Source organism: Sciurus carolinensis, chromosome 10 (assembly GCF_902686445.1).
Source record: "Sciurus carolinensis chromosome 10, mSciCar1.2, whole genome shotgun sequence".
In the NCBI taxonomy this organism is placed as follows: Eukaryota; Metazoa; Chordata; class Mammalia; order Rodentia; family Sciuridae; genus Sciurus; species Sciurus carolinensis.
Window position 1 is genome coordinate 97780862 of NC_062222.1, and position 12529 is coordinate 97793390.

The following is a 12529-nucleotide window of genomic DNA, read 5'->3' on the forward strand; positions in this document are numbered from 1 at the left end:
CACTTTTAAGGCACCGAGAATAATGCCCAGAGCAGAACAAACACCAATAAACACTTGCTACAATTACTAATAAACATTATTCTTATCCAGGGTAGATTTTTCTCTAGATTCTGTCTTGATTCAGTTTTTCTATCTATAAAATACACAGGGTGATGAAACATCCTTTAAGACTAGAGTTTAACACTTTCTGGATGTAAGGGACAATTGAAGCAAAAAGCTGAGTTTATTATTAAATGTAATGAGTTACTTTGAAGAGCTCCCATAATACTGTGGTCTAGACATCCTAGTACTTGAACATGACCTACCACAAAATAATAACAGGCATGGCCTATAAAAATATCATACAGGAAGGTCTCAGATCAAAGATACTATTTAAATATGAAGCATTATTATTTTTATTTTCAGTATTACTCAGACTTTTTGACATAAAAAGAAAAAAAAAAAAAAAAAACCTCATGATTTTAGTGAAAATGCCCCAGCTTTGTTTTGATATGAGCTAACTACATAAATAAGGAGTAGAATGGGTGTTATGAAAACTAAAATTACAATACTGTATTGTAAATATTAAGGATTTGTTTGGAAATTTCTGGACTTGGCACCTTTAATCTTTTTCTTTCCCCACATCAAATTGCTTAATAAGACCAAAATGAATGATGCTACATATTGTAAAATTCTGGCACTGAAATTACTTTTAGAGATTGTTTAGTTCACATTCTTTGCCTCACAGGGAGGACCAGAGCAAGATGGTGCCTTGTCCCATTGGGTGATGGTGAGACCCAGACCCCACCCCAGGCAGGATCCCTGATGCTCAATTCTAGCTCTCCTGTGTATATAGTTGGCCATCTGTGTCCAGGGGCTCTGCATTTGTGGATTTAACCAATTGCAGGTTGAAAATATTCAGAAAAAATATTGCACCTGTACTGAACAGATATGGACTTTCTTTTGGACATCGTCTCCTAGACAACACAGTGCAACAATGATGTACATAACATTTCCATTGCCCTAGGTATTATAAGTAACCTCGATGTGATTTAAAGTTTATGGGAGGATGTGCAGAGTTTACATACCAGCACATGACATCTTACATAAGGGACTTGAGCATCTGAGGATTTGGGTATCCATCAGAGATCCTAGAACCAGTTCTCCAAGGATGCCAAGGGACCACTGTATTGCATTCTGCCTTTTGGGAAGCTGACTATGTGGAGCAATGTCCCGCCTCCTGTATTCCTTTCCCCAAGAGTGCATTTATTTATTTATTTAGTCATTCCACAACAAAAATCTTTATTTTTATCTTACTTTCCAGAGGCATTTTTTTTCATCAAGGAATAAATATTCAAGAAAAAAATAAATGTATTTCCCCCCATAATTTTATTTGTGCCTTATAATTATACATAATGGGATTCTGTTACATATTCATGTATTATTACATATTCAAAGCCCAACATTGCTTTTATCTCCTACTTTAATTTGGAGTTAGTCCTGAGTCCTCAGAAGTTCTGAGCCTCAGCGTGCTCAGCAGTGTTAACAGGACTATTTTAGCTTAGTTTGCAGAGTTGTTGTAAGGTCTAAGTGAAAGAACATTTGGGAAGTACCTGGCAGGTGGTGAGCTCTCCATAAATATCAGAACAACTACAATTCTTAAAACCCATTGTTTTAGAAAAAGTATTTATACCTTGGGACAGGCAAGAAATTATTCAATAATATATCTTGGGGAGTCTGGACTTACTATGGATATAGCAAAACTCTTTGACATTCAGAATTGGTGAACATTGAATTCTTCTGGTTTATAGATTATTTCTGCTAAGTTCTTGAGCATAGATGAGGGACAGATGCTAAGTGCACATTTGAATAAAAATGCCAAGGAACAGGAAACCTTTCAAAGGCAGGCATGGGGCAATGTTGCTGGTGCAGCAGCCCTTTGGGGGCTCACTGTGGGACAGGCACTTGCTGGGCTTTTGGAGTTTCCACTAGTGCTCAAAACTGTCTTAAGCTATGTCTCCATTTTCTCTGTGAAAAGATGAGACCTAGAGAGGTTTAGTAACTTGCACATGATAAATGACAGAGCTAGGACTTAGTGCAAACTTTCTGATTCCAAAACCCCAACTTTTAACCACTATACAATTCAAGTTCCTGTTTCCAAATGGTTGGTAGTCAAATTCATCCAATAACTACTCAGTTTTCTACTTTGCTGATGTGGGTACTGTTGGGTTCCATCACCTGTCCTGGCTCCCTCTCCTCTTGTGCCAGGGCATAGGTGCCCATGGCTGTAGTATCAGGTCCTACACATGGGGTTGTGGGGTGTGTGTGTGTGTGTGTGTGTGTGTGTGTGTGTGTGATGTCAAACAATAGCGATTGCCTCTCTCACATCTCTGGAGCACAAAAGTCTGAAGTCAAGGTATTGCTGGGGCCATGCTCCTTTGAGGACCCCGGGGAACAGCCCTTTCTTGCCTCTTCCCCTCTCCTCACGGCTGCCATCCATCCCTGGCATTCCTTGGCTAATAACTATATCACTCCAAGCCTTCTCATGACTTCTTCCCTGTGTGTGAGTCTGAGTTGAGTCTCTCTCCCCTTTCTCTTATACAGATTCCAGTCACTGGATTTAGGACCACCCTAATCCAATATGACTTCATTTTAACTACTCACCTCTGCCAAAGACCCTATTCCCAAATAAAGTCATATTTTGAGGTTCTAGATGGATGTGAATTTGGGAAGAGGGGGACACTATTCAATTGTGATTCCCAGGAAGAATTTTACTTGGGTGAGAATCCAGAAAGAACCTGTTAGCCTTTTCTAGGATACTGTGGCTATACACAGGCAAAACAAAGTATTTTTCCACTTTAAATCTTGATAAAGGCTCTGATCATGTATTTCTAGTGCAAAGTACAAGGAAATATAGTTGTACTGAAATTCATTTCATGAACCTTTTGAAATTTTAATGGGCTGCAAGAAAAATCCAATTTTTCAGAATAATGTGGTAGCTCCTGCTGAAGCAATCCAGGGAGCCCACGGCCATGAACCCTGCAAGGAGCTCATTCCAGATATGTCACCAGGATCACGTCGCCTTCCTTCAGAGCTCCAGGCCCTGGAAAGCGGGGGCCATTTGTCAGGAAGCCATTTATTTGTCTTCATTGCTGGTGGGAGTGAAAAGTGACAAAACAATGTTATCAGAGGCTGAGTTCACACTTGTGATAGGCGTCAGGGAGGTCTCAACTGGTCCTGAATTTATTTACCAGAGCTGCCAGTAAGATTTGTGCCCATGCAAACATATACAAATATGCATCATATTTATGTCACAGCTCTGGTTCAACAGGAAAGGAAAAGGCACGCATTCTTAAGCTGGCTCTTTGAGCACACTTCCCTGTTTTAAGCAACATATTTATTTGCTGTTGATGGTTCCAGAACTGCTGGCCTTTTTAGCATCCCTGGAAGATGCTTAGCTCATTTTGTGCCTCCAGAACTTTCCTTTTGTTCCCCTCTCTTTTGTCAAAACTTTCTTCCCCCAAATCTTTCCCAGTTTTACCTGTTTTACGATGTTAAACCTGTTTTATTTTCATTATAGCACAACCCTAACCTGATGCACAATTATTATTATTTTGTCTAATTGTTTATGTATGTGTTCCTCTCACCCCTACCTAGAATATAAGCTTCATGAGATCTGAGATCTTATTTTGTTACCTGTCATATCCCTAGAGTAGAGCCTAGCACATAGTAGGTGCTCAGTAACTATTGAAGGAATGAATGATTGAATTCTTTACTAAGGAATAAGTGAACTCTTAATTTTCCTTCAGTTTAGTCTTATTTTCTCAGTTAGGACTTCCTCAATGCCTGTCTCTAGTTTATATACATCAGCTCCTTTCCTCTTGTAATGTTTATCATAGTTATAAGTTCACATTTATTTGTATGGCTCTTTGATTAATGTCTGTTTCCTTACCAGATTGAAGGCAGGAGTCATTTACCAATGTATTCCCGATCCCCAACACAGTGCTTCAATAATTACTTGTGGAATAAATGAGTGAAGAAAGTGTGCAGTTAACACCAGAGAAGTCTGTTGGTAGCAGATGTGGAATGGGCCCCAGGCACAGGATTTGTGTTCTGCAGTGGTGAAAAATAAGTTGGTAAAAGCAGGGTGAGATAGGGAGTCAAACTGGGAACAAGACTAAAGTTCAATTCTATGTGGAGGAGGCTGGGTTTGGGGAATAAGATCAGGATCTAGCCATCAGAATGACAGCCCAAGATCAGAATTGGTCTACGAGCAGGTATGACTTGGTGCTGAGTGAATGAGGCTAAGTCATTCCCTTAATAGCTTCCTTTCCACCTGTGCACTTGGTTAAAGACATTGCACACAGCTGCAGCTACGATTCTGTGGCTCAGGGACTTCCTCCAGGTTCCACCTCCCATTCTTTAATTTGAACCCTATTGTTTTGGTCTGGTTTCCCTGGTTCCTTCCTGTTTCCTTGAATCTGGATTTTCCCTCTTTGCCTATTCCCTTTGGGTTGATAACTGGTTGCCTGGCTTACCTCACTCCATATTATACCTTGACAATATGCGCTGCAATCCTTGGCTGGTCCTTCTCTGCCTTACCTAGTCTCTACCTTACCTAGTCTCTGGTGATTCCCACTGGGCTGGAAGCAGCCTGGGTCGAGTAGTCTGGTCTTCTGCTTGCCTGGAGGAGAGAACATCCTGTGTTCTCTTGGATGGAGCTCCTGGAGTCCCTTTAGAGAAGATCAGGATCGAATCTCTGATGGGAAAGGGGATACAGGAGAACATACACCACATTCTTCTAAGCTCATGGCAGGCATCTTCAGTGGGTCATAGCTCTTTTCCCAGATTCTAACCTTACAGCTCTCAACACATTGTTCCCCTAATCAGAACCAGTTGTTGAAGCAGGCCTGTGGTGAGTGTGAGTCTATGAGTGTGATTGTGTGTGTGTGTGCGTGTGCATGTGCGTGTGCTGGATTTGGAAGAAAAATATTGAAAGGCCTTCGCTATGGAGAGATGAGGTTACAGAGGGTGGAACTCGGTTCAGAATCACAGATGTTCTACTATGAGTGTATTTGGCAACCTGGCTTCTCAGTATTAAGTGTGAGCTTTGAAATATTCAAATACTTATGAAAAATAATTAAGAAGGAAGATCTTACTTAAAATGAGCCTTGGGGATAAATGAGGGACATATGTTGTTAATTAGCTAGTTATTCCCACAGATAGTCACTGTTTAATCTTTAGCCAGAGCCAAAATGAGGTGTTTATAGGCTGATCTATTAAAGTTTTAAGTGGGCTTCACTCAGAGTGAAATCTTAGAAGTCCGAAGAATTTATCGTATGGGGGAGAGAGTCCTCTGGGTGCAACCAAAATGTCCGGAGTAGAGACTGGTCAGGGCTAGTCCTGGCTTTGCTGCTCAGTAGCAGAAAGACTTTGGATTCATCATGTGTGCTCTTTGGGCCTCTTTCACATCATCTGCCAAAGGAATAAATTCCTCACATAGTTAAATCTCTGGACCCCTGTAATACATATGAGGTCAGAATTCAAATGAGTATGTATATATAGATCTGAAATTAGATTGATGTGAATCTAAAAGTAAAATTGGTGACACTCACATCACCTGCTCAGATGAAACACAGCGTGAAAGTGCAGCTTGGTTTTTGTCTGTATTGTTTCACAATTGCAGCCAGGGCTCCTGCCTCTTCAGCTCGGCTTCCCTGCTTCAGCTCCGCGTCCTTAGTGGACAACTGTTGTTTTGTAGCTTGGCATTTGCTCCCTGCTTTTTTGGTAACAGCCTTATGATTTTCTTTGGGGAAAATCTCTTCTCCACTCTTGGTCTGTGGTCAGGGGAGGCCATGTGGGTGTGGATTGACTGTTCGGAGCATCCCATTCCTTAGGGTATGGATGACAGTTCCGGGCTACTCTCATGACCCTGTCAGAACCTACTAGGCTTACTTCTTCTTTTATTGTTTTAGTTTTAAATGTTGGAAAGAAAGTGTCTGTATTTATGCTGAAGCTGTTGAGAACATTGGCTCTAAGTCTGGTTGTTGACTTGGCCTAGACATCGAAAGTGGAGCAGAAACAAAGAAAAGCTGAAATTCCATGAAGATTCCACATGGTCTGGTTGTGTGTGAAGTCAGTTACCATGGACTTCAGTCCATAAACTCCCAAATTTTCTGTTTTGCTGAGGCCAATTTGAATTGGGTGCTATCATTTGCAATGGAAGGAACCCTGATACAAAAGTGTTTATCTTATTTCAACTGAGCAACAAAAATAGGATCTTCTAAATTAAATCCCATGAAAGCAGGAATATTGCCTGCTGTCCTATCATCTAGATCAGTGCCTGGCCTGTAGTAGGTGCTCAGTGAACATTTGATGAGGCCCATTAGCCAGTTCTGTTTTTAAAATATCTTTTTTTTTTCTCATTATGGTAGTAAATGCCTTTCTGTCTGTCTGGAAATCAAATCTGGGGCCTTGTGAGGGCTAGGTAAGTGCTCTACCACTGAGCTATATTTTTGTCCCTGGTTGCAAATGTATTTCTAAGAACTTTATGAAAAGGGAATAATAATAATAATGTAACAGCAAGTCTTCAAAAAATTTTTAAAAATTTGTTGTAATTAGTTATACACAAGAGTAGAATGCATTTATGCATTTTGATAAATCATACATAAATGGAGTATAATTTCTCATTTTTCTGATTGTACATGTTGTAGGATCACATCAGTCATGCAGTCGTATATGTACATGAGGCAATAATGTCTGTTTCACTCTAGTGTCCTTCCTACTCTCATATCCCGTCCCCTCTCTTCACTCCCCTCTACCTAATATAAAGTCACTCTATTGTTCTCTAACAGCCCCTCCCTTATTGTGAATTAGCATCCACATATCAGAGAAAACATTTGACCTTTGGTTTTTGGGTTTGGCATATTTCGCTTAGGGTGATATTCTCCAACTCCATCCAGTTACCAGCAAATGCCATAATTTCATTTTTCTTTAAAGCTGAGTAATATTCCATCATATATACACAAACATATATATATAAATAAATATATATATATACACACATATGTACATATACATTTTCTTTATCCATTCATCTGTTGATAAAGATGGTTGGTTCCATAGTTTAACTACTGTGAATTGAGCTGCTGTAAACATTGATGTGGCTACGTCACTGTATTATGCTGATTTTAAGCCCTTTGGGTATAAACCAAGAGGGGGATAGCTGGGTCAAATAGTGGGTCCATTCTAAGTTTTCTGAGGAATCACCGTACTGCTTTCCCTAATGGTTGCACCAATTTGCATTCCCAACAGTAATGTATGAGTGTACCTTTTCTCCATATCCTTGCCAACATTTATTGTTGCTTGTGTTCTTGAAAATTGCCATTCTGATTGGAGTGAGATGAAATCTTAGAGTAGTTTTGATTTGCATTTCTCTGATTGCTAGAGATGTGGAACATCTTTTCATATATTTGAGATTGATTGTATATCTTCTGTGAAGTGTCTGTTCAGTTCCTTAGCCCATTTATTGATTGGGTTATTTATTTTTGGTGTTAAGTTTTTTGAGTTCTTTATACATCCTAGAGATTAATGCTTTATCTGAGGTGCATGTGGTAAAGATTTTCTCTCAATCTGTAGGCTTTCTCGTCACATTATTATTCCTTTTTCTGAGAAGAAGCTTTTTAGTTTGAATCCATACAATTTATTGACTCTTGATTTAACATCTTGCACTTTAGGGTCTTGTTAAGGAGGTCAGATCCTAGGCCGACATGGTGAAGATTCCAATGGTCTACTTTTTCAAATGATCTCTGGTTTAGTGCCTAAGTCTTTGATCCACTGTGAGTTGAGTTTTATGCAGGGTGAGAGATAGAGGTTTAATTTCATTTTGTTACATGTGGCTTTCCATTTTTCCCAGCACCATTTGTTGAATAGGCTCTTTTCTCCAGTGAATGTTTTTGGCATTATTGTCTACTATGAGATAACTATATTTATGTGAGTTTTTCTCTATGTCTTCTATTTGGTATCATTGGTCTACATGTCTGTTTTGGTGTCAATACAAGACATTGGATCTACCAAAATCCCTTCACAGCTAAACATGATTAACCTCAGTGTATGGTATAGTTTTTATTCAAATATTACATATAGTTTTAAAATGATATATTTCATATAGTATTTTTAATCATTAATTTTCCAGATAATACTAAATGAAACAATTTTGAAATCATAATATAATGTTTGCAATGATATTGGTTCATTATATATTAATTGAAAATCAGTACTTCTAAATGGCTACACAGTGTTGTAGTACTATATTTCATTGTGTGGGTGAACAAAAATTATTTAAGAAATCCCCACTTATGAACTCTTTGGGTTACTTCCAATTCTCAAGAATGTAAACACACTTATTATTTATTTTATTATTAATGATTATTTCCTCAGCATCATTTCCTAGAAATGGAATTACTGAGCCAAAGAATATGAATGGTTTAAAAAATTTTGATACATATTTTCAAGTGACTTCGTACGCTCACTAACCTTAGTAATAAAAGGCTAAACAAACCTTTCTAAAATTAATAAAAAAATTATTTTTTCTTTTTTTTGATGTTAGTGAGATCAAAGGTTTTTTAAAAAAAACAATACAGGCCATTGTCATTTCTCCTTTTGTGGATGATAGAACAGTTCTTTATTTAATTGTCTCTTCTTATTGTACTTTGTGTTTGATTTGCTGTTTTCCTGACAGGGAGTGGGCAGTTTGCCCTTCTATCAATAGCTATGTCTGACCTTTCAGAAAACCAGTCACTGTACTGTACTCTTTGCCTTTTAGTTCCCTTATGTACAAAAAAAAAAAAAAAAAAAAAAAAAAAAAAAAAATTGGATCCCATTGCCATATCCCTTGGCTTAAAATCAGCATAGTACAGTGATGCAGCCACATCAATGTTTATAGCAGCTCAACTCCCAATAGCTAAGCTATGGAACCAACCATTCCAACATGTGTGCTTGATTGACTTTCAAAAGCCTGCTTCTAGAACATCATGTCAGTGGTAACATCATCTGATGTTTCTATTTCACTAGTTCAACCATTGTCCCCTTTCACCAGATTATTGCAAAAATCTCCCCTATAGTCTTTCTTCCTCACTCTCCCTCCTGGCCTAGTCTGTCCCTGCTTCTCACCTAGAAAACAAACAACCAAACAAAGGAGTTGCAGCTTGGGTCCTATTAGTGCCCATAAATATTCCATGACTCCATATTGCTTTCTGAACACATTTGGAGCTTGGTTTCTGTGCTTGAGGGCCGGTCATATTTGGTCCCAGCTTATCCTTCTGTTCCAATTCTGCATTGCTTTCGTAATTCTTGAGTCTTACAGTACCAGCAATAAACTGCCTCAGAGCCTTGGTTCATAGTGCTCTCTTTGGATGCCCTGCATTCCCGTCTCTGCTTGTCAGAACCCTTGAAGACACTGTCCACATGCCTCCCCCGCACGAAGCTGTCTCCGCTCCCCCAGCCAGGAGCGTCTCTCTTTTATGTGCATCAAACACATATTGCATATAAATCTTAAAGAACTTATCTTCCCCTGTTGTCTCCTATGGTTATTTTTATACATGACTTTTCTCACTTAATGAGAGGAAGAATACTAATCTAAATATATAACTAGAATGTGGAAAGGTCTCAGGGGAAAATCAGTCTTAATATTTTAAGAGGCCCTTGTTTTTCTTCTCACACTGTGGCTCTTGTCCCTGACGTTTCCTGTCCTTGTGTGTCAGCATCCATCCCAATCTAGTAACTTCACTGTTTCCACAGCTCTGATTGTCCCTGATTTTAATCCTGATATTTGCATGGGGTTTTCTGAAATGCACATCAGGATTCCACTTTGTTTTCCTTCTGCATTTAGGAGGAAGAGAAGCAGGGAGTCAGTAAACACAACCTGCCGAGCTTCCCCAAACAGGCAGCCGGAGACTTTGATCACAAGTTATGTTAAGCATCTTCCTTTCTGCTGAGGATCTATTTTCCAGGTTGTTTTGAGGAAGAAGTACTGGCCATCCCTGCCCCCAACCAGGGAGCCATTTTATAAGCTATTTTACAAGACTTTTGTTTCTTGTAAATTTAATTACTTACCCTCAGAATTCTGCAACCTGGAACAGAGATGCCTTTTCCCTTTTGAAAGTGCTGGGCAAAGGAGCTAAGTTTCTAATTCAGAGTGCTGTACAGTTGAGAATCTCCTGCCATCCAGATCTTAGTACCATCATGACTCCACTTGGCATTGTCCATTTGGAAATCATCTACATCATGCCAATTTTAAGACTGCTGAAATTAATGCTTTTCAAAACACCACAATATGTTGCCACAATGAGAAAGAGAGAGAGAGAGAGAGAGAGAGAGAGAGAGAGAGAGAGAGAGAGAGAGAGAGAAGCATTTGGTTTCTCCAACCTCCTCCTCAGCTCCTTGCTGTGCACTGGGATCCTCACAAGCATGGTATGGTGGTGGTTGAAAACAAACTTACTTTCCCGCATGACTTGAATGTATTTGGCTTTGCAAGGAACTGCTTAGCTGAAGCTGGGATCCAAGCCCTTTGACTTGCCAGGAATCACCAGGGGTCACTCACAAGAAGTGGGCTCAGCAACCAAGCACAGAGTCAACCTCCAAGTGGAAGATTCCACAGACCATCACAGAAATGTCTGTCCACCCATCCTGGTGGTCTTGAATTGTCTTTACCACCGTCCCTGGTCCTTCATTTCTGTCCAGCTCTGGTAGGCACCAGCATTTCTCCTGGGTATGCTCTGTTGGTACCTGGCACTGGGACCAGACCTGTTATGAAAACCCTGAGCCCTTTGCACAGAACATTGTGATCTGAAAGTCGCTGCTGACTGGGCTTTGGCCCCGGCAGGGGCTGGAGAAGTGTTTATTAAACACCTCCATGTGCTGGGCACTGAGCAGACTGGGTCAAGGGTGACCACAATGTAAGGTGGAGGCAAAGGGAGGGGAAAGCAGCCTCCTTTCATTAACTATGTAAGGACCCAGCCTTAAAGGTGAGTCATCCATTATCTTATGTGGTGAGTGAGACTCTCCCTTATTCTGGGCAAAGTGTGCATTGCTAGGCAAGCTCATCTATTTGCTCTTGTGGTTCTGAAGGGGCTGAAGTGAGTTTCTCAGTTTACAAACTTTCATATGTCTCATTCCAATGTTCAAGAAGCTGCAGATGGTTCATTGAATACCTTACATTATTCATTATTAACTTATTGATCTCTTACTCAGTGTAAGACCCTGAGCTTTGAAGAAAACAAATTCCTGATCCCTACTTTCAAGCTGCTTCTGGATAAGTAGCAAAGACAGACTGGAAAACAACCAACCATTATAGAAATACATAGAAAATAGGTACTTACTAGCAGTATCAAAGGAATAACTAATTCTACTGGGGTACCTCTGAGATGATGGTTTAAGGGATGAAATTTAATTTGTCTCTTAGAGTATGAGTTGTGGTTTTGTAGATGAAGAAAGGGGAGAAGGAAAATTGAGTTTGAAGAAAAGGAATGAATAGGATACTGAGATTTGAAGATGCTTGGTATCAGCTAAGCTTGGAAAACCATCTACTCTTCTGACAGGGGATTGATATGCAGAATATATAAATAATATATAAAGAACTCAAAAACCTTAACACCCAAACCCTCAAATAACCCAATTAACAAATTGACTAAAGATCTAAGATGACATTTCTCAAAAGGAGACATTCCAATTGCTAATAAATATATGAATAATTTTTCAACATCCTTAACAATGAAGGAAATGCAAATCAAAACTACACTGAGATTTCATCTCTCTCCACTAGAACAACGATCATCAAGAATACAAGAAACAGGAGCTCCAGTGGCGCAATCGGTTAGCGCGCGGTACTTATAAGAATACAAGAAACAGTGACTGAAGGTGAGAACACAGAGGAAAAGGTGTACTTACATACTGCTGCTGGGACTGCACACTGGTACAACCACTTTGGAAAGCAGTATAGAGATTTCCCCAAAATTAGGAATGAAACCACCATATGACACAGCTATCCCATTCCTTGGTGTTTATCCAAAAGAACTAAATCAGCAGACTTTAGGGATATAGGCACATCAGTGTTGATAGTAGCGCAATTCACAAAAGCCAAGTTATGAAACCAACCTAGGTGCCTGTCAACAGATGAATGAAAAAACAAAATGTGTATGTACAAAGTGGAGTTTTATTCAGTCATAAAGAGGAATAAAATGATGTAATTTGCTAGTAAATGGAAGGAACTGGAGAACATCATGCTAAGTGAAATAAGCCAGACTCAGAAAGTCAGGGATTGAATGTTTTTGCTTGTATGTGGAAGTGAGAGAGATTGAGAGAGAGAGGGAGAGGGAGAGAGAGGGAGAGAGAAAGAGAGGGGGAGAGAGAGGGGGAGAGGGGGGGGGGAGAGAGAGAGAGAGAGAGAGAGAGAGAGAGAGAGAGAGAGAGAGAGAGAGAGAAAGGAAGGAGGAAGAGGGTGCGGGGAGAGAAGGAGAGAGGATATGAACAAGAATGAATTAAAAAGAAAGGG